The 25,011-nt window shown below is 35.8% G+C and overlaps 2 pseudogenes; one reads left to right on the forward strand and one right to left on the reverse strand.

Annotated features, from left to right (window-relative positions):
- Positions 1-2,638: 2,638 nt before the first annotated feature.
- LOC143262790 (uridine 5'-monophosphate synthase pseudogene) lies at positions 2,639-3,881 on the reverse strand (annotated as a pseudogene).
- A 44-nt stretch (positions 3,882-3,925) lies between these two features.
- Positions 3,926-24,500, forward strand: LOC143262791 (uridine 5'-monophosphate synthase-like; annotated as a pseudogene).
- Positions 24,501-25,011: the final 511 nt, after the last annotated feature.

Raw genomic sequence — 25,011 nt, forward strand, 5'->3', positions numbered from 1 at the left:
TCGATATAATAATTTTTCCGTGTATTAACACAAACACAAACAGGATAATGATCCCCCCCACGTTTCGTCCTGAACTTCAGCATCAACATTATTTTCAAAATTCACGCTACAAAACTTCTTCTAACTAACATCTTCAATTCTACGGCCATGGCACTCGATTTTTCGCACCTAATTTCTGTCTATTGAAATTAAAACACACATGGTCCCTGAAAGCATGATCCACAGAGCGATATTTAAATTATTAAGGATAACCTGTTGCACATAGCTATTTTTCTTTCGTATTATATTTCATTCAAGTGTACAGTTCATTCTAGGATGAAAATAAATTATGAAATAAGTACAGATTAATATCGTCTGACGTTAAATATGTAGGATTAGGTTTTCTGGCACTGCGTGATCGGAACGCTAGCTTCTCACCCAGATCTGTGGTGTACCTTACACTGCTTTACCATTAGCTACTTTGATATCTGTCGATTTTAATATCCCCATATGATTTGCGCCACTATAAAAATACCACCCGGTTCGTTAACATTGTCTAACACATTCTTTCACCCATCTACTATGCTCTTTCCTGCTATTGCACGCACAGTAACAATATCTGCCCATTGCGCAATTTTGTAAATACTCTTTTGGTATTGCAAAAACACTTTGTTACCGATATCCGCGAACTTCCGGTCCTCCATTAAAAGGAAATCGCGCTTTTTAGCCAAATCTTGTAAACGCTTTATAAAATCACAGCTGAAGTCTTCTACTATATCTACGTGCGCTTTTTTAGTACCACAATGTGTGGCCCTACCAAATTGGCTAATTGTAAAATAGAGTCTGCTTTGGTGAAGTCTGCTGCCAAGCACGAAGTAGATAGTCTTTTGATTCCATTAGATTGAATATTCTACATGCAATCTCGTTTGTAGTCTTATTAGCGCGAGAGTAATATGGTATTTCCAGTCTGCATTTTGAAATGTTAGAAGAAGTTATTTAATACTGTATGAAGCAGAAAATAATGCAGTGTAAAACGTTATTTACCTTTATTAACAATAACAGGAGCTTGACATAGCGACAAGTAGTTTAGTACATCTTTTCTAATCGTTGGTGTAATCTTGTTGGCTTCCACAAGTTAAGCCAAGAGACTGGTGACCGAGTACAAACTCCACATGTTTATACCATTAGCTTCAATATTCTTTCTGCCACCCTGTTCTCTATCAATCACTACAAGAGCATCTGTTACCTTCAAACCCTCTATTCTTAAAGCTTGTACAGTCTCTAGTATACTGCTACCGCTAGTGACTACATCTTCAATGATCATACAATTATCTCCTAGTTCAAAATGGCCTTCCACCATTTTCATTGTGCCATATGCCTTTCCCTCTTTTCTTTTGATTAACATGGGGATATTAAAAGTAGCTAATTAAAGCAGTGTAAGGTACACCACAGACCTGAGTTACGTTTTCACGGTCCTCTGACAGTCTCCACAGTGTCATCGCCAGTTGAGCCTTCGAAATATCAAAGAATATAAACAATTTAAAAATTATACAAATCACAGAGTATGCTGAATAGAATTTTTAAATTACTCATACCATAACTTTTGGTTGAGAGATTATTACTCTCAAGTCAAAATACACTGGACTTTTCAAACCAATTTTGGTCACAGATTCTCCAAATTTGATCGCGTAGATCGCAAAAAGTGAATCAGCGAACTTCTTCAATTCTTCGTCTACGGCACTCGATTTTTCGCACATGATTTCTGTCTATTGAAATTAAAACACACATGATCCCAGAAAGCGTGATCCACAGAGCGATATTTAAATTATTAAGGATAACCTGTTGCACATAGCTATTTTTATTTCGTATTATATCTGATTCAAGTGTACAGTTCATTCTAGGATCAAAATAAATTATGAAATAAGTACAGATTAATATCGTCTGACGTTAAAGATGTAGGATTAGGTTTTCTGGCACTGCGTGATCGGAACGCTAGCTTCTCATCCGTGAAAACATATCCGGGATCTGTGGTGTACCTTACACTGCTTTACCGTTAGCTACTTTGATATCTGTCGATTTTAATATCCCCATGTTAATCAAAAGAAAAGTGGAAAAGGCATATGGCACAAAGAAAATGATAGAAGGCCATTTTCAAATTAGGAGATAATTGTGTGATCATGGAGGATTTAGTCACTATCGGTAGTAGTATCCTAGCGACTGTACAAACTTTAAGAAAAGAGGGTTTGAAGGTAACAGATGCACTTGTAGTGATTGACAGAGAAGAGGGTGGCAAAAAGAATATTGAAGCTAATGGTTTAAACATTTGGAATTTGTACTCGGTCATCAGTCTCTTGGCTTACCTCGTGGAAGCCGACAAGATTACACCAACGATAATAAAAGATGTACTAAACTACTTGTCGCTATGTCAAGCTCTTGTTATCGTTAATCAAGGTAAATAACATTTTACGCAGCATCATTTTCTGCTTCATAGAATATTAAATAGCTATTTTTAAAGTTCCAGAATGCAGACTGAAAATACTGGCTGGTCAACTGGCGAAGGCACTGTGGAGACTGTCAGAGGGCCGTGAAAACATAACTCAGATCTGTGGTGTACCATTAGCTACTTTGATACCTGTCGATTTTAATATCCCCATATGATTTACGCCAATATAAAAATACCACGCGGTTCGTTAACATTTCCTAACGCATTTTTTAATCCATCTACTATGCTCTTTCCTGCTATTGCGTGCACAGTAACAATATCTGCCCATTCCGCAATTTCCTAAATACCCTTTTGGTATTGCAAAGACACCGTGTTGCCGATATCCGCGAACTTCCGGTCCTCCATTAAAAGAAAATCGTGCTTCTTAGCCAAATCTTGCAAACGCTTTATAAAATCACAGCTGAAGTCTTCTACTATATCTACGTGCGTTTTTTTTAGTACCACAATGTGTGGCCCTAGCAAATTTGCTAATTGTAAAATAGAGTCTGCTTTGCTCAAGTCTGCTGCCAAGCACAAAGTAGATTCTTTTGTTTCCATTACATTGAATATTTTATATGCAATCTCGTTTGTAGCCCTATTAGCGCGACAGTAAAATGGTATTTTCAGTTTGCATTCTGGAACTTTAAAAGAAGCTATTTTATATTCTACGAAACAGAAAATGATGCAGTGTAAAATGTTATTTCCCTTGATTAACGATAACAGGAGCTTGACATAGCGACAAGTAGTTTAGTACATCTTTTCTTATCGTTGGTGTAATCTTGTCGGCTTCCACGAGGTAAGCCAAGAGACTGGTGACCCAGTACAAACTCCACATGTTTATACCATTAGCTTCAGTATTCTTTCTGCCACCCTGTTCTCTATCAATCACTACAAGAGCATCTGCTACCTTCAAACCCCCTTTTCTTAAAGTTTGTACAGTCTCTAGTATACTGCTACCGCTAGTGACTACATCCTCAATGATCACACAATTATCTCCTAGTTCAAAATGGCCTTCCATCATTTTCTTTGTGCCATATGCCTTTCCCTCTTTTCTTTTGATTAACATGGGGATATTAAAAGCGACAGATATCAAAGTAGCTAATGGTAAAGCAGTGTAAGGTACACCACAGATCTGAGTTACGTTTTCACGGTCCTCTGACAGTCTCCACAGTGTCATCGCCAGTTGAGCCTTCGAAATATCAAAGAATATAAACAATTTAAAAATTATACAAATCACAGAGTATGCTGAATAGAATTTTTTAATTACTCATACCATAACTTTTGGTTGATAGATTATTACTCTCAAGTCAAAATACACTGGACATTTCAAACCAATTTTGGTCACAGATTCTCCAAATTTGATCGCGTAGATCGCAAAAAGTGAATCAGCGAACTTCTTCAATTCTACGTCTACGGCACTCGATTTTTCGCAAATGATTTCTGTCTATTGAAATTAAAACACACATGATCCCTGAAAGCGTGATCCACAGAGCGGTATTTAAATTATTAAGGATAACCTGTTGCACATAGCTATTTTTATTTCGTATTATATCTGATTCAAGTGTACAGTTCATTCTAGGATCAAAATAAATTATGAAATAAGTACAGATTAATATCGTCTGACGTTAAAGATGTAGGATTAGGTTTTCTGGCACTGCGTGATCGGAACGCTAGCTTCTCATCCGTGAAAACATATCCGGGATCTGTGGTGTACCTTACACTGCTTTACCGTTAGCTACTTTGATATCTGTCGATTTTAATATCCCCATGTTAATCAAAAGAAAAGTGGAAAAGGCATATGGCACAAAGAAAATGATAGAAGGCCATTTTCAAATTAGGAGATAATTGTGTGATCATGGAGGATTTAGTCACTATCGGTAGCAGTATCCTAGCGACTGTACAAACTTTAAGAAAAGAGGGTTTGAAGGTAACAGATGCACTTGTAGTGATTGACAGAGAACAGGGTGGCAAAAAGAATATTGAAACTAATGGTATAAACATGTGGAGTTTGTACTCGGTCACCAGTCTCTTGGCTTACCTCGTGGAAGCTGACAAGATTACACCAACGATAATAAAAGATGTACTAAACTACTTGTCGCTATGTCAAGCTCTTGTTATCGTTAATCAAGGTAAATAACATTTTACGCAGCATCATTTTCTGCTTCATAGAATATTAAATAGCTACTTTTAAAGTTCCAGAATGCAGACTGAAAATACCATTTTACTGTCGCGCTAATAAGGCTACAAACGAGATTGCATCTAAAATATTCAATGTAATGGAAACAAAAGAATCTACTTTGTGCTTGGCAGCAGACTTGAGCAAAGCAGACTCTATTTTACAATTAGCAGATTTGGTAGGACCACACATTGTGGTACTAAAAAAAACGCACGTAGATATAGTAGAAGACTTCAGCTGTGATTTTATAAAGCGTTTGCAAGATTTGGCTAAGAAGCACGATTTTCTTTTAATGGAGGACCAGAAGTTCGCGGATATCGGCAACTCGGTGTCTTTGCAATACCAAAAGGGTATTTAGAAAATTGCGGAATGGGCAGATATTGTTACTGTGCACGCGATAGCAGGAAAGAGCATAGTGGATTAAAAAATGCGTTAGGAAATGTTAACGAACCGCGTGGTATTTTTATATTGGCGTAAATCATATGGGGATACTAAAATCGACAGGTATCAAAGTAGCTAATGGTACACCACAGATCTGAGTTATGTTTTCACGGCCCTCTGACAGTCTCCACAGTGCCTTCGCCAGTTGAGCCTTCGAAATATCAAAGAATATAAACAATTTAAAAATTATACAAATCACAGAGTATGCTGAATAAAATTTTTAAATTACTCATACCATAACTTTTGGTTGAGAGATTATTACTCTCAAGTCAAAATACACTGGACTTTTCAATCCAATTTTGGTCACAGATTCTCCAAATTTGATCGCGTAGATCGTAAAAAGTGAAATAGCTAACTTCTTCAATTCTACGTCCATGGCACTCGATTTTTCGCACATGATTTCTGTCTATTGAAATTAAAACACACATGGTCCCTGAAAGCATGATGCACAGAGCGATATTAAAATTATTAAGGAAATTTGTTACACATATCTATTTTTCTTTCGTATTATATTTCATTCAAGTGTACAGTTGATTCTAGGATGAAAATAAATTATGAAATAAGTACAGAATAATAACGTTGGACGTTAAAGATGTAGGATTAGCTTAGTACGATCACTCTGTGATCGGAACACTAGCTTCTCACCCATGAAAACATATCCCAGATCTGTGGTGTACCATTAGCTACTTTGACATCTGTCGATTTTAATATCCCCATATGATTTGCGCCAGTATAAAAATACCACCCGGTTCGTTAACATTTCCTAACGCATTTTTAATCCATCTACTATGCTCTTTCCTGCTATCGCGTGCACAGTAACAATATCTGCCCATTCCGCAATTTTGTAAATACTCTTTTGGTATTGCAAAGACACCGTGTTGCCGATATCCGCGAACTTCCGGTCCTCCATTAAAAGAAAATCGTGCTTCTTAGCCAAATCTTGCAAACGCTTTATAAAATCACAGCTGAAGTCTTCTACTATATCTACGTGCGTTTTTTTTTAGTACCACAATGTGTGGCCCTAGCAAATTTGCTAATTGTAAAATAGAGTCTGCTTTGCTCAAGTCTGCTGCCAAGCACAAAGTAGATTCTTTTGTTTCCATTACATTGAATATTTTATATGCAATCTCGTTTGTAGCCCTATTAGCGCGACAGTAAAATGGTATTTTCAGTCTGCATTCTGGAACTTTAAAAGAAGCTATTTTATATTCTACGAAACAGAAAATGATGCAGTGTAAAATGTTATTTCCCTTGATTAACGATAACAGGAGCTTGACATAGCGACAAGTAGTTTAGTACATCTTTTCTTATCGTTGGTGTAATCTTGTCGGCTTCCACGAGGTAAGCCAAGAGACTGGTGACCGAGTACAAACTCCACATGTTTATACCATTAGCTTCAATATTCTTTCTGGCACCCTGTTCTCTATCAATCACTACAAGAGCATCTGTTACCTTCAAACCCCCTTTTCTTAAAGTTTGTACAGTCTCTAGTATACTGCTACCGCTAGTGACTACATCCTCAATGATCACACAATTATCTCCTAGTTCAAAATGGCCTTCCATCATTTTCTTTGTGTCATATGCCTTTCCCTCTTTTCTTTTGATTAACATGGGGATATTAAAAGCGACAGATGTCAAAGTAGCTAATGGTAAAGCAGTGTAAGGTACACCACAGATCTGAGACACGTTATATGAATAGGTATGTACTTATGTGGTTGCTCCTTCTTCATGATATGTAATATTATTATCTTCGCCATGTCTTGTATGTGAGGTGGTGTAGTTGTGCAATAATCATTCTTAATCCCTGGATGAGATAACGAGGTTCGTCACTCACTAGTTCGGTTGCTATACAAAAATATAATTTTTGAGGTTCTTTCTTTACTTCGGTTCCATTCCTTTTTTCTTCCTCGTCACATTCTAATAAATATTTTATAACATGTGTCATGGTGCATTGTTCCCCTGTGATCGCACCTATCATGTCTGACCAATCAGATTTCAGATTTATTGGGTTTGACCGAATGGAAAGTTAGTAGGATTAATAAGATTATTCCATGCATTTTGAATATAACCTTCTGTAATTGATATCCAGGAAGACGTTGAGATGTCGGTGCAGTTTTTCAACGTGTAATTGGAATAAAATTCATTTATCCCTCCATTATATTTTAAAACTCGTTTTAATAGTTTGTGACGGAAAATTCTTTTCGTTTTCCCTATAATCCTTCGCTCCATCGGTTGAAGAACAGACGTTTTATTGGTCGGTAAATACACAATTTTAACGTCTTCATCTTCTCGTAGCGGAATTTTATGGGCTTCGGAATTATCCAGCAGAAATGCTTTTCCTGATATTTTTCTTTGCTCCTGATATCTTTTTACAGATGAAATTGTTTAGAAAGCAATCTAAGAATAATGTTTTGTTGATTCGTAGGTTCGGCTCCGATTTAAAAAATGCAGGAAATGAAATGCTGTCTCCCAAAACTCTTGTTTTTTTATGTCCGTAAATTATAAGAGGTTTAATCTTATGTATGCCTGCCGCATTTACACATAAGCTAATTGAAGTCCTTTCCTTTGTCATCGTGTGTCCGCTAAGAGAACTTTCTTCCGTTCCAGCCGATGTCTTCGTTGGAAGTGTATCCCATAGCAGCGCGCTTTCGTCCACATTATAAACATTTTCCAAACTTATATTTTGTTCCTCTAACATGTTTGTAAAATAAACTGCAAACTCATCTGGTACATCCTGATGCCCGTGCATGTTTGCTAAGCATATGCCATGATGCTTTTTAAATTTTAGTAACCAGTCACGACTCGCTCCAAATCGCGAACACGATGACAAATTTTCTTTCAGTTCCTTTGGAACTGAATATATATAATGCATGTATATATCACTAATTATTGTCACCGATAGCGACAATTGACACTAGAAGTGAATAATAGTGGTAAGAAACTACAACGATCTGTTTCGATGAGAGTCAGATCTGCGGAACTTCAAATGTCGTGACCAGTCGCAACGACAGTTGATACCCAAATTCGTAACTTTCCTTTTTGTGCCGTCTTTTATACAGATTTGGTGGCCGAAGCGCGCACCAATCAACGATTAGCATTTGTCGCTATGGTCGTTACTATGTTTTGTCTCTAGGCTATTGTCCCATGTTTTCGTGAAATTTTCCTGAGCAGAACCATCGAGACAAATTAACATTTACTTTAATAATGCTTTCATTGCTTCATGAACATTAACGTTAGTACGCCGTACGTAATAACGATTCGGACAATAGGGACGAGACGATTCTTGTTCTCACAGGAAAACGAGGCTTCGGATCCAACCCTTGTTCTTCGTCGTCACATCTGCAACCCATTTGTTGCGCTATCGACGCTGAATTTCGAGAATCTCGTATCTAAACAGTGTCGTTTTTCCTTGTCGTTCGATTATTCTTACCCCAAGATCTCTTAAAATTCTATAGAGTAAACTGTTTCGTCACACTCTCTCTCTCTCTCTCTCTCTCTCTCTCTCTCTCTCTCTCTCTCTCTCTCTCTCACGTTCCTCACACGTATGTCGCGCGTGGTTAACGCATGAAAATCCGCGAGCACCGATGGATATTATAATTTCGGAGATCGCGGATGCTCTAGATCGGTCTTGTAACAGTTTATCAACACTGTGAGACCAAATGCCCGTTTTCCGAATATTCTTTCGGAGTTTCCCGCGGTTTTTGGTACGTCCAGAGTACCACCGACGAATTCCGCCGATGTGTTTTATTACATCTTGACCTCTGTTCCACCGATTTCCGAAAGGGCTCGTCGCTTCAATCCAGAGAAGCTCCGCGAAGCGAAAAGCGAGTTTAAAGCGTTATTCGAAACAGATATGTGCCGCCAATCCTCGAGTCCTTGGGCTGGTCTCATACACATAGTCTTAAAGAAGAACGGCACCTGGTGCATCTGCAGTGATCACAGGAGGCTAAATAAACAAACGACTCCTGATAGGTATCCTACTTCGCATCTCCGCGACTTTTCGACAAATCTTCGCGGGAAGATGTATTTTTCGTCGCTAGACTTGCATAAAGCATACAACCAGATTCCTATAACTTTGGAAGACGTTGAAAAGACAGCTGTGATAACGCTATTTGGGCTTTTTGAGTTTTTGTTTATGTCTTGAGAATGCCAGCCAAACGTTTCAGCGCTTCCTAAAGCAAGGCTGAGCACGCGAACCACCTTCGGGTTGTGTTACATCGTTTGCAAGAGCATCACCTTCGGGTGAACCTAAGCAAATCGCATCCTGAAATCGTCTGTAGAAGCCATTTTTCGGTTTCCCAAGCCCAAACGAATCATGAATCTCCGCTGTTTTTGGGCACGGTGAAGTTTTACCGTCGAAGTATTCACCGCGTAGCTCACCTGCTGGCTCCATTGAACGAGTTTCTTTGGGATGCCGGTGAATTCGGGGAATGCATTTGTCACGACAAAGGAAGCCCTTGCTAAGGCGACCTTATTACTGCATCCCTGTCTTGGGACAGAGTTATGAATAGTGACCGATGCGTCGGATTTCGCGATGGGCGTGGTCCTCGAACAGCGGGGTTCTAAATCCCTTTCGGAACCCCTTGCGTTTTTTTCACGTGTTAACACCTCGACGGACGTCGCGAGAAGGAGGGCGAAGCATAATTTCTCCCCGTAACGACGGGCGAGAGCGCCGACACGCGACCGCCTTCCAAGGTATAATCGAACCTTGCCATCCACACAAGCTATACCTCTCAACATCGAATACTTTAATATTTCGTTCTATGCCTGCGTATTCCATTATTTTTAATTTTATATTTAACATTTATTATATTATTTTAAATTATTCTCAATATTATATATTCTCAAAAAATTAAAAGTGTTAACAGGGCCAATAATCAATTGAATTATATTTAGTTATGGGAATAACCTTAATACTTTTCACTATTTGAGCTTTGAATTAGAACTTTTACTTAATTAAAGAAGGTATAAAATACGTTCTCCATTTATGTGATGACTGCGTTAACTGACATGATTCAACTCAATAAAAACAATAAGGAAAATGCCTTCAGGATTAAATCATATCAGGTAGTAATGAAATTAAATTATTAAATTAATTATTTAAAACTAAATAATATCACGTAGTAAATAAAGAACTATTTACTCGAATGATTTTTGTATAGTACCTATTTGTTGAAATTCAACAGTACTGTTGCGCACGGCGCAACGTAATTGTCGGAGGTTGTAGGGAGACAAAATGATTTAGTCCGACGACGTGTCGCTTGCTGATTTATTTTGGACTCCACAGTCCACATTGTTTAAAATGTGTTGCGCACGGCGCAAAAGAATTGTTGATAGTTACAATTGTTGGAGCACGGCTCCGTTCAGCGTATAAAGATGAAGCACGGCTTCGGATGGGCGCAAGGGCGCAGAATTAAACTCGTGATTTTAGCTTCGCGGGAAGCGTTGACAATCCTAATTATATCGGTTATCGAAATGTGCGGCAGCATATATAGACACCTGGCCGATGTTCAAGGGGAAGCATCGTCAGGTGTCGAAGGCCAGGTCATTGACTTCTCAAGGCAAAAACACCGCGTATACATTTCGGCCGAGGCGAGCGTTTGACGGTCGGGCCAACGTACGTCGATCGTGTTATTGTCTTGCCGCCTCGCCGTTTATTCGACAAAAACGGCGAGACGGCGTACACCGAATGTCGAATGTACGTTGAACAGCGGTCCGCGATCCGGCCGGAACAAGTACTAATAAATGTAATTGTTAGAAAAATATTCAGCATGCATAAGATCTACGAAAGATATTTTTTAAAATTTCTTTATAGGTAATAATTGTAACAGTAAAAAATACATCAAGAACGTTTACAAGAATGTTTACAAAACAAAAATGTAGCAGAATCAGAAAATGGGGACAGTGTGTGTATCATTTGTCTGGAACCATTTTAGAAAGCGATAAAATTTTATATTTTTCATTACGTCAGTGTTAATTTCAAATAAAATTGTTTCACTGCGTTAATCAATTTCAAATAAAATCGTTTCATTTGTGTAGTATATAGTATAGTGCACTATATACTCAAAATATAACTGAATCACTATTACTTTATAAAAAACATATTTGAATGATGTATTTTTAATAATAAAAACAATTATTATAAATTAAACCACGGTGTTTTAAATGAGTATTAACCTGCCCCCAAAGCGATTTCAACTTGTCACGCAGTTGGGTACATTGATACATTTTTCAATCAGTTAGAAAACATTTTATGATTTATGTTGAATGTAGTGTCTGAAGTCGTCCTTTACAAAATATAAAAAGGAAGGATTATAAAGTATATTTTAGCATTTTTTGTATTACGTAATTAGCACAAATAAAGATTGTATAAATCAAAAAGTGAAAAATGTATCGATTTACTCCAGACTCCCCTCCGTTGTAAAACTGAATCTATATTTTCAATTATTCGAAATGTTTGCTTGACATCTAATAATATAATAAATAATGCAAATGACTTCATTTCATTGTAGAAACAATGTTTGCGAGAAGGATTTTTTGCAATTCGAATGTTAAGATCGAAAATTTTGCAAAAAATCTTTTCCAATGAGCAAACGTTATCATTGCCTTTAGAAAATTATAAACAATAAACACTTACATTTTCTGTTACTAAAACTTTTATGAGAACGTTCACAAAAACCGCCAGTAAATAATGCATGAAAAATTTATTTCCAGACCAAACATTTTTTGTACTCTATCCAAAACGAATGCAATAACTCTCACAATCAGTGGTAGTACCAAGTGGCAGGTTTAAAATACATGGATTCCGTTCTCAAGTATGTAACGCACAAACGTAATTCCATTTCAGAAGAATAACTACGATGACACAGATCTGCTTAAACCAATAGCGCTACTATGAACAAAATGAAATTAATTAATTACATTAACTTTACGATATTATAAATGTTCCGAGTTTGGTCGAAATCATGCGACGTACATTCTTTTTCACTAACACTGCAATTTTTCCCCTGTATTCTAGATTTCATGAGGTGAATGTTTCAAATCGATCATTTAAACAGGAATTTCCGTAAATCTAGAATATTTGATTTTATCGTATCAGAATCAGAATCAGTCAGTAAACTTACTCAACAACATACTCATTACAGCAATGTTTCTAGTATGAACATAATCTGAGTGCAGAAATAAGTATCAGTACAACCGATTCTCGAAAGCTGTAGTGTTTGTTATCCAAATATGGTTGCAAATTTTTAATAAATTAGAAGCAGTAGAAAATAATGACTAGCAAATAAAAATCGCAGATATCGATGCCATATCTTCGCATGTCAAAGTTATATAGTATGCTTCTCAGTGACTTTTGGTATCTCCAATGCACAATCTTCATACGTCTCCGTGTAAGCACTCCGAAAAGTAAGTGTTCCAGACTGTTGATCGAATTCAGCAAACTTCACGTCGAAAGATCCAGTGACAAACACACAAACCCTTGCTGGAAAAATTGATCTGCGGACTCCAGATCAATGTAGTCTCAAATTTTGTTGTTAGTTACTTCCACAGTAACGCCGTACAAAGTTTCAAACAGTTGTAATGAAGAGTGTTGTAAATATCCTGCTGTACACTGAAGTGAATGTTCACGTGAAAACTGGATCACTCAATGTGCTTCAATCGACTGAGATCATGGTAAGAGCCGCCGTTGTCATGTCCATCACAATATTTGAAAGTAACTGCGAAGGTACAGTTGCATTAAAACAACACTTCGAATGACTTTTAGTTGACTTGTGTTGCACAGTAATCGAAAATGGAGTGTCTTCATTTTAAATGTTCCATTTGAGAATGCAACTCCACATTTGTAATAAAATTATAATATGTTGGCGATTCCGTTGCCTATTCCGAATGTTAGGAATTTATCAAGCAACAACCCGACCCAACTATGAGATTTGCAACACCTTGTCAATACAATGAGCTTGTCTCTCGACAACACATCTTCAATCGTTTCGTAAATCTCAACTGTGTTAACAGATTCAAAAGATATAGTTGCAACATATTTGAAAATTCTGAGAAGAATTACAAACCAGTTCCTTTGGTAACAAATTCAACTCTTTTCTGCACTTTATGAGTTTTCCTGAATACTACGTATTTGCAAATTTACACATTTCATTATATCATTACATGATATTTCACATAAAATATGATTCTGATTCAGATTCTGATCACACTCTACATCCACGTTTAAACCTGATTTATGATAGTAAAAAATGTCGCCAATTGAGCAGGTTGCTTTCGTTATAGCATGCCTAAAAGTAGTCTCTGGTAATGCATGTAGTATTCATTTCTTAATTACACATGGTTCGTACTTAAACCACTATAGATACTATTCAGAGCTGATAACAAGGCGACTATAAATAATGCATATACGTTTGCCCCGAGTGCCTTCTTGTAAGCTCTAGAACATGGACATTCCAGAATACAGGAGATATGAACTAGTAAATTCAACCTAATGTATTTTTATCCAAATCGTTACGAGCAAACTTATTATTATATAGCGGTGGCTTATGCATACTCTCTAAAAGAAATGTCTTTCTTCTTCTTATAATTGTAATAAGTTCAGCATAATGTGACATTATCCTTAAATTTCTCATATTCTTATTCATCTTTGCCATAAATGCATATAATCCGCGCAGTCTAGTAATTACAATACATACAACACAAGTATTATATATATTACTGTATTCATTCACAGATATGTGATTGTGTTGATGTTCAAAAGTGTTTATCATACAAACACAGAATTTAGGTCTTAATAAGAATGATTTCTTTTTAGGAATTAATTTTTCTAACTCGAGTTCAACCATACAAATATATGATCTCGTTTTCAGGTGACGTTTGTGCGTTAATGTAATTATTAAATTCAAATAATTAAAACAAAAATTATACAATTTGTCTCGCCACTGGTGGTACAGCAGAGATGGAGGTGATTGTACATGAAAAAATAAATCGAAAATAAGGAATAAAATTTTTCATTTAGGGTTTCGTTGGCGAGAGGAAATTGACTTTGAATACTCATCGAGCACGCTGTTACACGTGAGTTTGGTTTGCAATAACGTAGATGGATGAATCTCGATAGAAGTCTTATGTCATTAGAAATTGTAGATAGTCTTAAAAAATTTAGTGTCAAGAGCTTAGCGTGAGAAGAAAATAAATTACGGAGTCTAACCAAGGAATTGCAAATTTATAAGTCCACTGAAAAAAGGACATCCAACAACCACACAAAATGAAAGAAATTTTTCTATGGCGACAGGTTTTATTACAAAAAAAGAGGCAGATTTTCTGATTCTACATTAGACGCATTATACTTTTTAAGAGGTCAATTCAGAACAAAAGCGTAATGTTTAATTTTAGCGGTTATCTTTTTCTTGCTTTTAAACTTATTTATATGTATATTTATATGTATATATATATATATATATATATTATATGTATATTTATATTGGACAGGAATTCTGGAGAATGCTCCAGAATCCGATAAATTTCGACAAATGTCGATAAATATAGTCTTATTTCTCATTTCTCGAAAAATGATGAATGTTGAGAAATCAGAAACACAGGGCGTATCCATGAATGGGACAGTGTATCAAAATAATGTAATTCATTTGCATTCGTTTCAAGTACATATAGTATTGTAGAGTACTCTTAAATAACATAAATCATCTTTCCATCTTTGCAATAACACATTCTTGTAGTAAATTCCAACTGATTAGAAAAGCAATCTTTTTGATGAGCACTAGGTACTTTTTTGTTATCAATGTTTAATTCATATACAATCGTTTTATCACGATTTTCAACGATTTTCACTAACTGGGCTCTATGCGATTAAGTCATACTAAAAGCTTTAGCTGTTTATTTGATCGAAACTCCAACAGTTATAACCTTACTAACACAGCTTCTTTTATTCATTCTATGTTAACGCGATTTTTTTTCGAAAACATTTTTAATAACTCGTAAATTATATGTAACTCGTAATAACTCGTAAATATACCTCATAAATCTAAGCGTAACAGAAACTGCACTAACTTTAAATAAAGCTCAAAAATCAAAACTTAGCAGATGCTTTGACGAGATTATCTCATTATACGACACCTATGTACATATGTGACGTTAGTGATTACCCCTTCAATAAACAGTCTCTATGTTCCATTCAAGAACTTGTTAACCACATTAAAACTTTAACTTGTTTACTTACTATAATAATTCTTGAAGAATTACCTGACTAAATGCAATAAATAAAAGCTCTATCAAACGTAACAGTACTTCATACAACGTTACGAGGAAAAAAGGAAAAATATTACTTTCATGCATAAAAAAACATTAAATGTCTGTTATACCCTGTCAGACAAGTCTGGTTCGACCAAATGCATGTAAAACGCTTGCTAGTGTACTCTGCGTGAAAATTTATATCAATTTGGTGCAAAACCACTGCTTTTGGACAAAATCCCTGACCTAATACGGACACAGATGGCTCGGTATTTGGAAGCAGACGCATTGCACTGCCAAATTAATGGCGAACTTGGCGCAATCTTATAGCGAAACATTTTGTTTGAAGAGGACAGGTCGGTAGCACTTATGTGTCAGATGTAGCAGTGCTATAAGGTTTGTCCTCGGTTTATTTGATACAACAGCGTGCGGTAGGATTCTGTACTGTACTAATTCTACGGATAAATTTCCTTATGGAGAACTAATGGGTGGCTTACAGTACTTATTGTCAGCAACTAAAACTTGTCCCGACATTGCATTCGCAATAAATTATTCTAGCTGATCTACAGAAAAACTGGTAAAACAAGATATATCAAATGGAAGGAGACCTTTAAGACACTCGAATAGAACATACATAGAAAATACAATACATACATTTACATATATATTTACGTATATATGCATGTGCTCAGCTTTGCCCAATAATTCTTAATGAACTCCTAGAGAAGTATAATGAAATGGACTTACCAGAGATGAACTCATTGATATATGTAGATGCCACCTACTACTAGCAACTCAGTAATTCAACAACCTGACGTCGTATGCGCATTCACCAATTCCATTATCAATTATAGTTACAGCACGACCTACGAATCGTAATAGAAATTAGTACAAGGTTTACATGGAATCTTCAAAAAATAAAGAGCAAAGGATATAAGATTATTAAAAGAACAAAGAAGCACATTTAGAGTGCAATATAAGTTCAAAATTTGATAACTAGTATCGTGTCTCATTAGGCTTATAAAGTATACACTATATTTGACTTTGAAATGCTCTTAAGTAATAAAAAACTGTGGTTTATATTATTTTGTCCTAAATTTGGCTTCTGCGATACTATTTTGTCTACATACATTTGTGCAATCATAAAATTATGTGTTTAACATCCATACATAAATCTACTGAAAAAATAATGACTCATTATTTACATGTAGATATAGCAAGTACAGGATTTCCCAGAGAAATAACTGCCCCTTTCAAACCTTGCAATCGCGGAGGTGATAATTCTTAACCAATTATGTACGTTTATTTAACCCATACAAGGCAAATATTACTATGATCACACAAAAATATTTTAAAAATGCAGGAAATTATAAAATAATTAAAATGATCAGAGAGAGAGAGAGAGAGAGAAACTGACATAAATTATAGTGAAAGATTACCTTTCTCCATCGAAGTGATAATTAGAAATTATATCTGTCTTGAGATTTGTAAAACTCTGCCAAGTATCTAAAATACATTTAAAAAATTAATATTTTACGAAAATTCATTTTACATGCTGATAGAAAATTCTAATATACAATTATTATGATTGTCATTTCTTAAATTTTAATAATAACAACAAAATTTTCAACCCAAAAGCAATAAAAATCATTAGAAGTAGGAAATAATAGAAAAAGAAATCAACAAGTTCAATAAAAGTATAAAGCGTGGCATTTTTTTTTCTTTTTTTTTTTTTTAAAGTTGACTAGGACATTTGAAACTTACACAGATTATTTGAAAATTCTATTACATTACCTAGTTCACAGGATTTTTCGGGTATGCAAATTAACCATTCCAAAATGGCCGTTCCACTGGTGAAGCCGATATGGCGGTTTTCTAAAAAATTACGTGCTCCCTCCGCTGCTACGCCACTGAAATGTCCATAAAGTTCATTTTTCTTTTTTTAAACTCAATATTGATCAACCTCATGATTCATAATCAAAAGTTACAACGGTAATTGCAAGACATAAAATATTTTAGCAGTTTTATTACCGAAATACCGCGCGAATGAGTGCAGATATAATGTAACGTCGCTAAATTTACGAAAAGTTATGACCAAGAAATTATGTAATTGGTATATAAAATTTTAGATAATATTTTAAATTCTTTTTAAAAAAACAAAGAGTGTTGAGGTGAAAATGCGAGAAAAATATCGAATTTGAACCACTTCACCACCGAGTAAGTAACGCGTAGCAAAAATCGAGAAATTTCGAAAAATGCAATTCACATATCCGCGCTGCGAATAATAGAAAATGAAAGATAATGCTTCGGTTATTAATTTCTGTATCACTCACGACAACACACTGACTTTATTGTACAAAATATTAATTGTTGAAGGAAGCACTCACCTGTAGCTGCGTACGGCTTGCCGGTCGGTAGAAGACAGCAACTCTCTGTAGGATTGTAGGCACTAGGTGCTACGTTGTTCGGTTTGAAGAAGGCAACAATAACAAATATGGCTAGCCTCACCGTTTCGTCAGCCAATCGTACGCAAATCTTTTGGAAATGCGGAAAAATACATTTCTCGGCATAAAATTGCGCGAAAATCACGAAAATGATGGGAAACGTCGCATGAAAACGCTAAAAAAGCACAGTCCCTTTGATTTTACGAGAATATGTTGGAATATGCGCCATATATTAAAACTAATTACATCATCTGTGTACGGTTGAATGTATGCGTAAATTAATAGGTATGTGTGTATAAGAACGCTTTATTATGATCGCCGTTTTGCTCGTCCTTGTTTCGACAGCGATAGATTTCTACAGTTCTAGCAAATATGAAATTGTACATTTCTGCGTATAAAGTCATTGCCTTCTCTATAACCAAAATCGAACAACATACGGTATATACGAATTATGTAATTTATTTTTTAAAAATGAGAAAGAATAAAAAAAATTAATACTTCGTTGTCGCATTTTTAAGTTAAAAAGAAATAATTATTTTGATAAACAACACGAAAATCGAGCCGAGATGCGAAGTAACTTGCAATTACCGCTGAAACGATCTATGAAAATTGTAAAATCTATCTTTGTCTTTGTTTCATAAAGATTTTGAATAAAAGTATCATGAAAAAGTCTAGAAAAATCACAAGAATACAGAAAATATGTTTAAATTTCTATTATTAATGGTTGGTTATTTTCACGACCACCATAGCGTGATTGTACACTTCTGGATCGGTGAAGATCGGTTACAAAAATGGACCACACAATTGTCTTTGATAAAGATGAATAGGTGAATTTCATTTATTGCATCGTACAATACTTGTGTCGCGTAGAACAAAAGGCTAAAAAGTAAATTCATTACATTACAAGATCATGTTACGAACGGCATAAAAATTATATGTCGCGACCACCACGGTACATCCGGCCAAGTAGTGAATCTAGACGGAAAAGTAAGTCCAGAAAAAAGAATAACGTTTTTTCATTAAAGGCTGTGTTCTCGAGCGCACTGAGGTGAAATGTGAGTCAAGTTCGCGAAGTTTGGAATTGGTATGTCGTGGCCGGCACAACTATATGATTTCCATTAAGTAGTATTATTTTTCAACATAGTTTTTCTCGGAAACGAGCCTTGAATGAAAAAATGTTATTCCCTTTGCCCCACTTATTTTCGCATGTAGAATCAATGTCCGGCCTGTTATACCACGATATCGGGGATACACTAATCAATTTTTGTCTTTTTTAATACCGTCTCTTACGCAAAGGATTGACTTGAGACCCATGGATCCTTTCAAACTTTCGGTCCTCTCGATGAGTACTATATTTTGCAATAAAAAACCCTTTGATCTTGATCGTTGTGACATATAATTTTTTACAGCATGTACAATCGGACTGTCGACTTTGACAACGATTTAAGAATTCTCGAGATCAACGAAATTTAGCAGAATTATACTGGACGCGAAACGGACTGGAATTGTAATTTTTTTACAACGCAGTACCGTCGAGGAAAACTTCCGGACAATAAATCCGCGACACGAATATCCGTCAAACGTTCTCTACGTGGGCACGAAACAACATCACGACACAAGAATCATCTTGCGATTGCGAAAATTTTACTCGGAATCTAATTCACTTAAAATTTCAGCTGCTGATTATTATGCAAGAGGTGGACATCTTCATAGTGGAATCTTGACTTGAATCCGATAATGAGATCAACTTCACTCGTTTTGTTACATTTAAAAAGGACAGAACTTATGCCAGGGGCGAAAGAATGATTATTTTCGTCCTTAAGAGACATTTGCTGAATTGTGCAATATTTCATCTGATCAATCGGTTGAAATGTGCGGATAACCAACTTTTGATTTGATTATTTGTTATAGAGTTCCAGGACATGTCCTTTCGGAATTCCAATGGGACGAAATTTTTTACAACTTTAAGATAAATAACTGCTATTTAGTTTTACGGTTTTAAATACACTGAGGTCAGTATTGCTACTCATAAATCGGTAAAGTATCCTGAGTTTCTCAGCTCATTTTCATGAATTTAGTCACAGCGTTTATCTTGTATATTTCATTTCTACTACCAATGTTGAATATTATATGGAGGCAATAAGAGTATTAATCGTACAGAATATATTTTCTCTCTCACTCTCTCTCTCTCTCTCTCTCACTCTCTCTCTCTCTCTCTCTCTCTCTCTCTCTCTCTCTTGCAGATGGTATTTATAACATTAATAAATTTATACACTTTACAATGATAGCATCCTCTTTAGAACTTAACGAATAATATTAATTTTTACGAACGATGTTGAATGGGAGACAATGGAAAATGGGTAACTGATTTAATATTAGGATTATTGAAAGGATGACCCAAGTGACGAATACAAAGCGACGGTGTAAACATGCGCAGGTCACATGTATAACGTCGAGAGGTGGTTTAACCCCGAATAGGCATCGGACTCGTCAATATAAAAACAGCCGACACGCACGCGGCGGAAAGTGAACGTTGAAGACGATACGGCTAATTCAAAATTAGCACAGTTGACATAATTTTGAACAATCTATTTATTTTTAAATAGTTTGTACAATTTGCACACGATATAGAATTTAAACGGAAATTAATACTTTTGGCAAATTTTCTAAAGCAATCCTTTTCCTTTTCTTTTTAAATACTTTGTTGGCTTAGGCGTAGTACTTTTTATATTCTAATATAATATAATATATTATATTAGATATATATATTATAATATACTATATTATTATAATATATTCTAATATAATAAGTCTTTCACGTTTTTGATATGATTTCATTTTTTATACGTTGCACCTCTCAAACGCTTACCCAACAAACATCTCACCATGCAATAAGATTATTTTTATTTCTAAAATAACGAGTTTTTTTCTAGGAGTAATAGAGATTATGGATTCTTGACCAACATTTACGAAGAAGTCATATTTCGCGCTTGAAAAACATGCTCATATTTTAAGCTGAGGAACTCAGGATACTTTACCGATTCATAATTAGGCCAATGTGTACGTTTGATAACAAGTTTGAAAGACTTTTCGATATAATAATTTTTCCGTGTATTAACACAAACACAAACAGGATAATGATCCCCCCCACGTTTCGTCCTGAACTTCAGCATCAACATTATTTTCAAAATTCACGCTACAAAACTTCTTCTAACTAACATCTTCAATTCTACGGCCATGGCACTCGATTTTTCGCACCTAATTTCTGTCTATTGAAATTAAAACACACATGGTCCCTGAAAGCATGATCCACAGAGCGATATTTAAATTATTAAGGATAACCTGTTGCACATAGCTATTTTTCTTTCGTATTATATTTCATTCAAGTGTACAGTTCATTCTAGGATGAAAATAAATTATGAAATAAGTACAGATTAATATCGTCTGACGTTAAATATGTAGGATTAGGTTTTCTGGCACTGCGTGATCGGAACGCTAGCTTCTCACCCAGATCTGTGGTGTACCTTACACTGCTTTACCATTAGCTACTTTGATATCTGTCGATTTTAATATCCCCATATGATTTGCGCCACTATAAAAATACCACCCGGTTCGTTAACATTGTCTAACACATTCTTTCACCCATCTACTATGCTCTTTCCTGCTATTGCACGCACAGTAACAATATCTGCCCATTGCGCAATTTTGTAAATACTCTTTTGGTATTGCAAAAACACTTTGTTACCGATATCCGCGAACTTCCGGTCCTCCATTAAAAGGAAATCGCGCTTTTTAGCCAAATCTTGTAAACGCTTTATAAAATCACAGCTGAAGTCTTCTACTATATCTACGTGCGCTTTTTTAGTACCACAATGTGTGGCCCTACCAAATTGGCTAATTGTAAAATAGAGTCTGCTTTGGTGAAGTCTGCTGCCAAGCACGAAGTAGATAGTCTTTTGATTCCATTAGATTGAATATTCTACATGCAATCTCGTTTGTAGTCTTATTAGCGCGAGAGTAATATGGTATTTCCAGTCTGCATTTTGAAATGTTAGAAGAAGTTATTTAATACTGTATGAAGCAGAAAATAATGCAGTGTAAAACGTTATTTACCTTTATTAACAATAACAGGAGCTTGACATAGCGACAAGTAGTTTAGTACATCTTTTCTAATCGTTGGTGTAATCTTGTTGGCTTCCACAAGTTAAGCCAAGAGACTGGTGACCGAGTACAAACTCCACATGTTTATACCATTAGCTTCAATATTCTTTCTGCCACCCTGTTCTCTATCAATCACTACAAGAGCATCTGTTACCTTCAAACCCTCTATTCTTAAAGCTTGTACAGTCTCTAGTATACTGCTACCGCTAGTGACTACATCTTCAATGATCATACAATTATCTCCTAGTTCAAAATGGCCTTCCACCATTTTCATTGTGCCATATGCCTTTCCCTCTTTTCTTTTGATTAACATGGGGATATTAAAAGTAGCTAATTAAAGCAGTGTAAGGTACACCACAGACCTGAGTTACGTTTTCACGGTCCTCTGACAGTCTCCACAGTGTCATCGCCAGTTGAGCCTTCGAAATATCAAAGAATATAAACAATTTAAAAATTATACAAATCACAGAGTATGCTGAATAGAATTTTTAAATTACTCATACCATAACTTTTGGTTGAGAGATTATTACTCTCAAGTCAAAATACACTGGACTTTTCAAACCAATTTTGGTCACAGATTCTCCAAATTTGATCGCGTAGATCGCAAAAAGTGAATCAGCGAACTTCTTCAATTCTTCGTCTACGGCACTCGATTTTTCGCACATGATTTCTGTCTATTGAAATTAAAACACACATGATCCCAGAAAGCGTGATCCACAGAGCGATATTTAAATTATTAAGGATAACCTGTTGCACATAGCTATTTTTATTTCGTATTATATCTGATTCAAGTGTACAGTTCATTCTAGGATCAAAATAAATTATGAAATAAGTACAGATTAATATCGTCTGACGTTAAAGATGTAGGATTAGGTTTTCTGGCACTGCGTGATCGGAACGCTAGCTTCTCATCCGTGAAAACATATCCGGGATCTGTGGTGTACCTTACACTGCTTTACCGTTAGCTACTTTGATATCTGTCGATTTTAATATCCCCATGTTAATCAAAAGAAAAGTGGAAAAGGCATATGGCACAAAGAAAATGATAGAAGGCCATTTTCAAATTAGGAGATAATTGTGTGATCATGGAGGATTTAGTCACTATCGGTAGTAGTATCCTAGCGACTGTACAAACTTTAAGAAAAGAGGGTTTGAAGGTAACAGATGCACTTGTAGTGATTGACAGAGAAGAGGGTGGCAAAAAGAATATTGAAGCTAATGGTTTAAACATTTGGAATTTGTACTCGGTCATCAGTCTCTTGGCTTACCTCGTGGAAGCCGACAAGATTACACCAACGATAATAAAAGATGTACTAAACTACTTGTCGCTATGTCAAGCTCTTGTTATCGTTAATCAAGGTAAATAACATTTTACGCAGCATCATTTTCTGCTTCATAGAATATTAAATAGCTATTTTTAAAGTTCCAGAATGCAGACTGAAAATACCATTTTACTGTCGCGCTAATAAGGCTACAAACGAGATTGCATCTAAAATATTCAATGTAATGGAAACAAAAGAATCTACTTTGTGCTTGGCAGCAGACTTGAGCAAAGCAGACTCTATTTTACAATTAGCAGATTTGGTAGGACCACACATTGTGGTACTAAAAAAACGCACGTAGATATAGTAGAAGACTTCAGCTCTGATTTTATAAAGCGTTTGCAAGATTTGGCTAAGAAGCACGATTTTCTTTTAATGGAGGACCAGAAGTTCGCGGATATCGGCAACTCGGTGTCTTTGCAATACCAAAAGGGTATTTAGGAAATTGCGGAATGGGCAGATATTGTTACTGTGCACGCAATAGCAGGAAAGAGCATAGTAGATGGATTAAAAAATGCGTTAGGAAATGTTAACGAACCGCGTGGTATTTTTATATTGGCGCAGATGTCCTCTAAAGGCGCGTTAACAAATGACGAGTACGTTCGGCACGCAGTGTCGATCGCACAAAATTCGAACATAGTCGCTGGCATCGTTTGTCAGTCGAGTATATTCACGAATCCAGGTCTCGTTCAGCTGACCCCTGGAGTGAAGCTCGGCCAAAGTTCCGACAATTTCGGTCAACAGTACAGTACTCCAGAATCTGTTGTAAAATCTGAAGCAGATTTAGCTGTTGTTGGTAGAGGTATCACCGAGGCAAAAGTCAAGTTATCTGCCGCGTTGGAATATAAGAAGGTACTTTGGACTGCTTACAAAAAACGATTGAAATAAAAATTATTTTCCAATTATAGACTATAGCATCATCCATGCAGCCTATCCCTTGCAAACCGTTATTCTTCGACTTGGCCTTCAACATGGTCGAGTTTCCGGATTTGAGAGAGAAATTGGGAGATCAAGCCAAGAAGGGCGGCCAGGCTGGACTCGCAGGATTCGTTAAAGGTTTACGGGGCTGGGGAAATAAATAAAACAAGCCTATTTTAAGCGAGAAAGATAACTGGATTTTTGATGTTATCGCACGTGGTGCGGTAATGCGCGTTTTTAGAAAGGTTCTCAAATATCTCGATGAGCATCGAGTTTTCAGTTATACAAACAGCAATATTGATTAAAGGAAATAAAGAAATATATTATTGATATACTCGATATATTTATATACGATATATACATAACCTTGACATAACCTTGACATAACCCTACGGATTTTTATATTTGTTCAAACCTATTGAAATTTACAAGCGAAGATGTTACCTTAGAATTTTTCCATTTCCATCTTTTATAATGCAAGTGTGTCCTACAATAAAACTGAATTTTGAGGGAGAAATTTTCAATCTTTGAGGATGAATTTGGAGGGCAAGAATTTTAACAGAATCTAATTATTTACAAAGTTTCCATTGTTCGATCATTTTAGAGTTTGAGAGCTTCACTTGTTTGCCACAGGTGGAGTATTTATACTTTGATATCTGTTGAAATAAGCAGACTAATAAGAGACAAAAAAAGTGGGATATAAAAAATTGCTGCACGACGGCGTGGGAAATATCAAATTTAACATCACAGAGGCAAGATACTGGAGTTAGTAGTACGTATAGATATTTAAGAATTTTATCTCGGCATCTGGCATCTTGGCAGATTATCGTGTGAGTGATTACA

This window comes from Megalopta genalis, unplaced genomic scaffold, assembly GCF_051020955.1.
Source record: "Megalopta genalis isolate 19385.01 unplaced genomic scaffold, iyMegGena1_principal scaffold0222, whole genome shotgun sequence".
Taxonomy (NCBI): domain Eukaryota; kingdom Metazoa; phylum Arthropoda; class Insecta; order Hymenoptera; family Halictidae; genus Megalopta; species Megalopta genalis.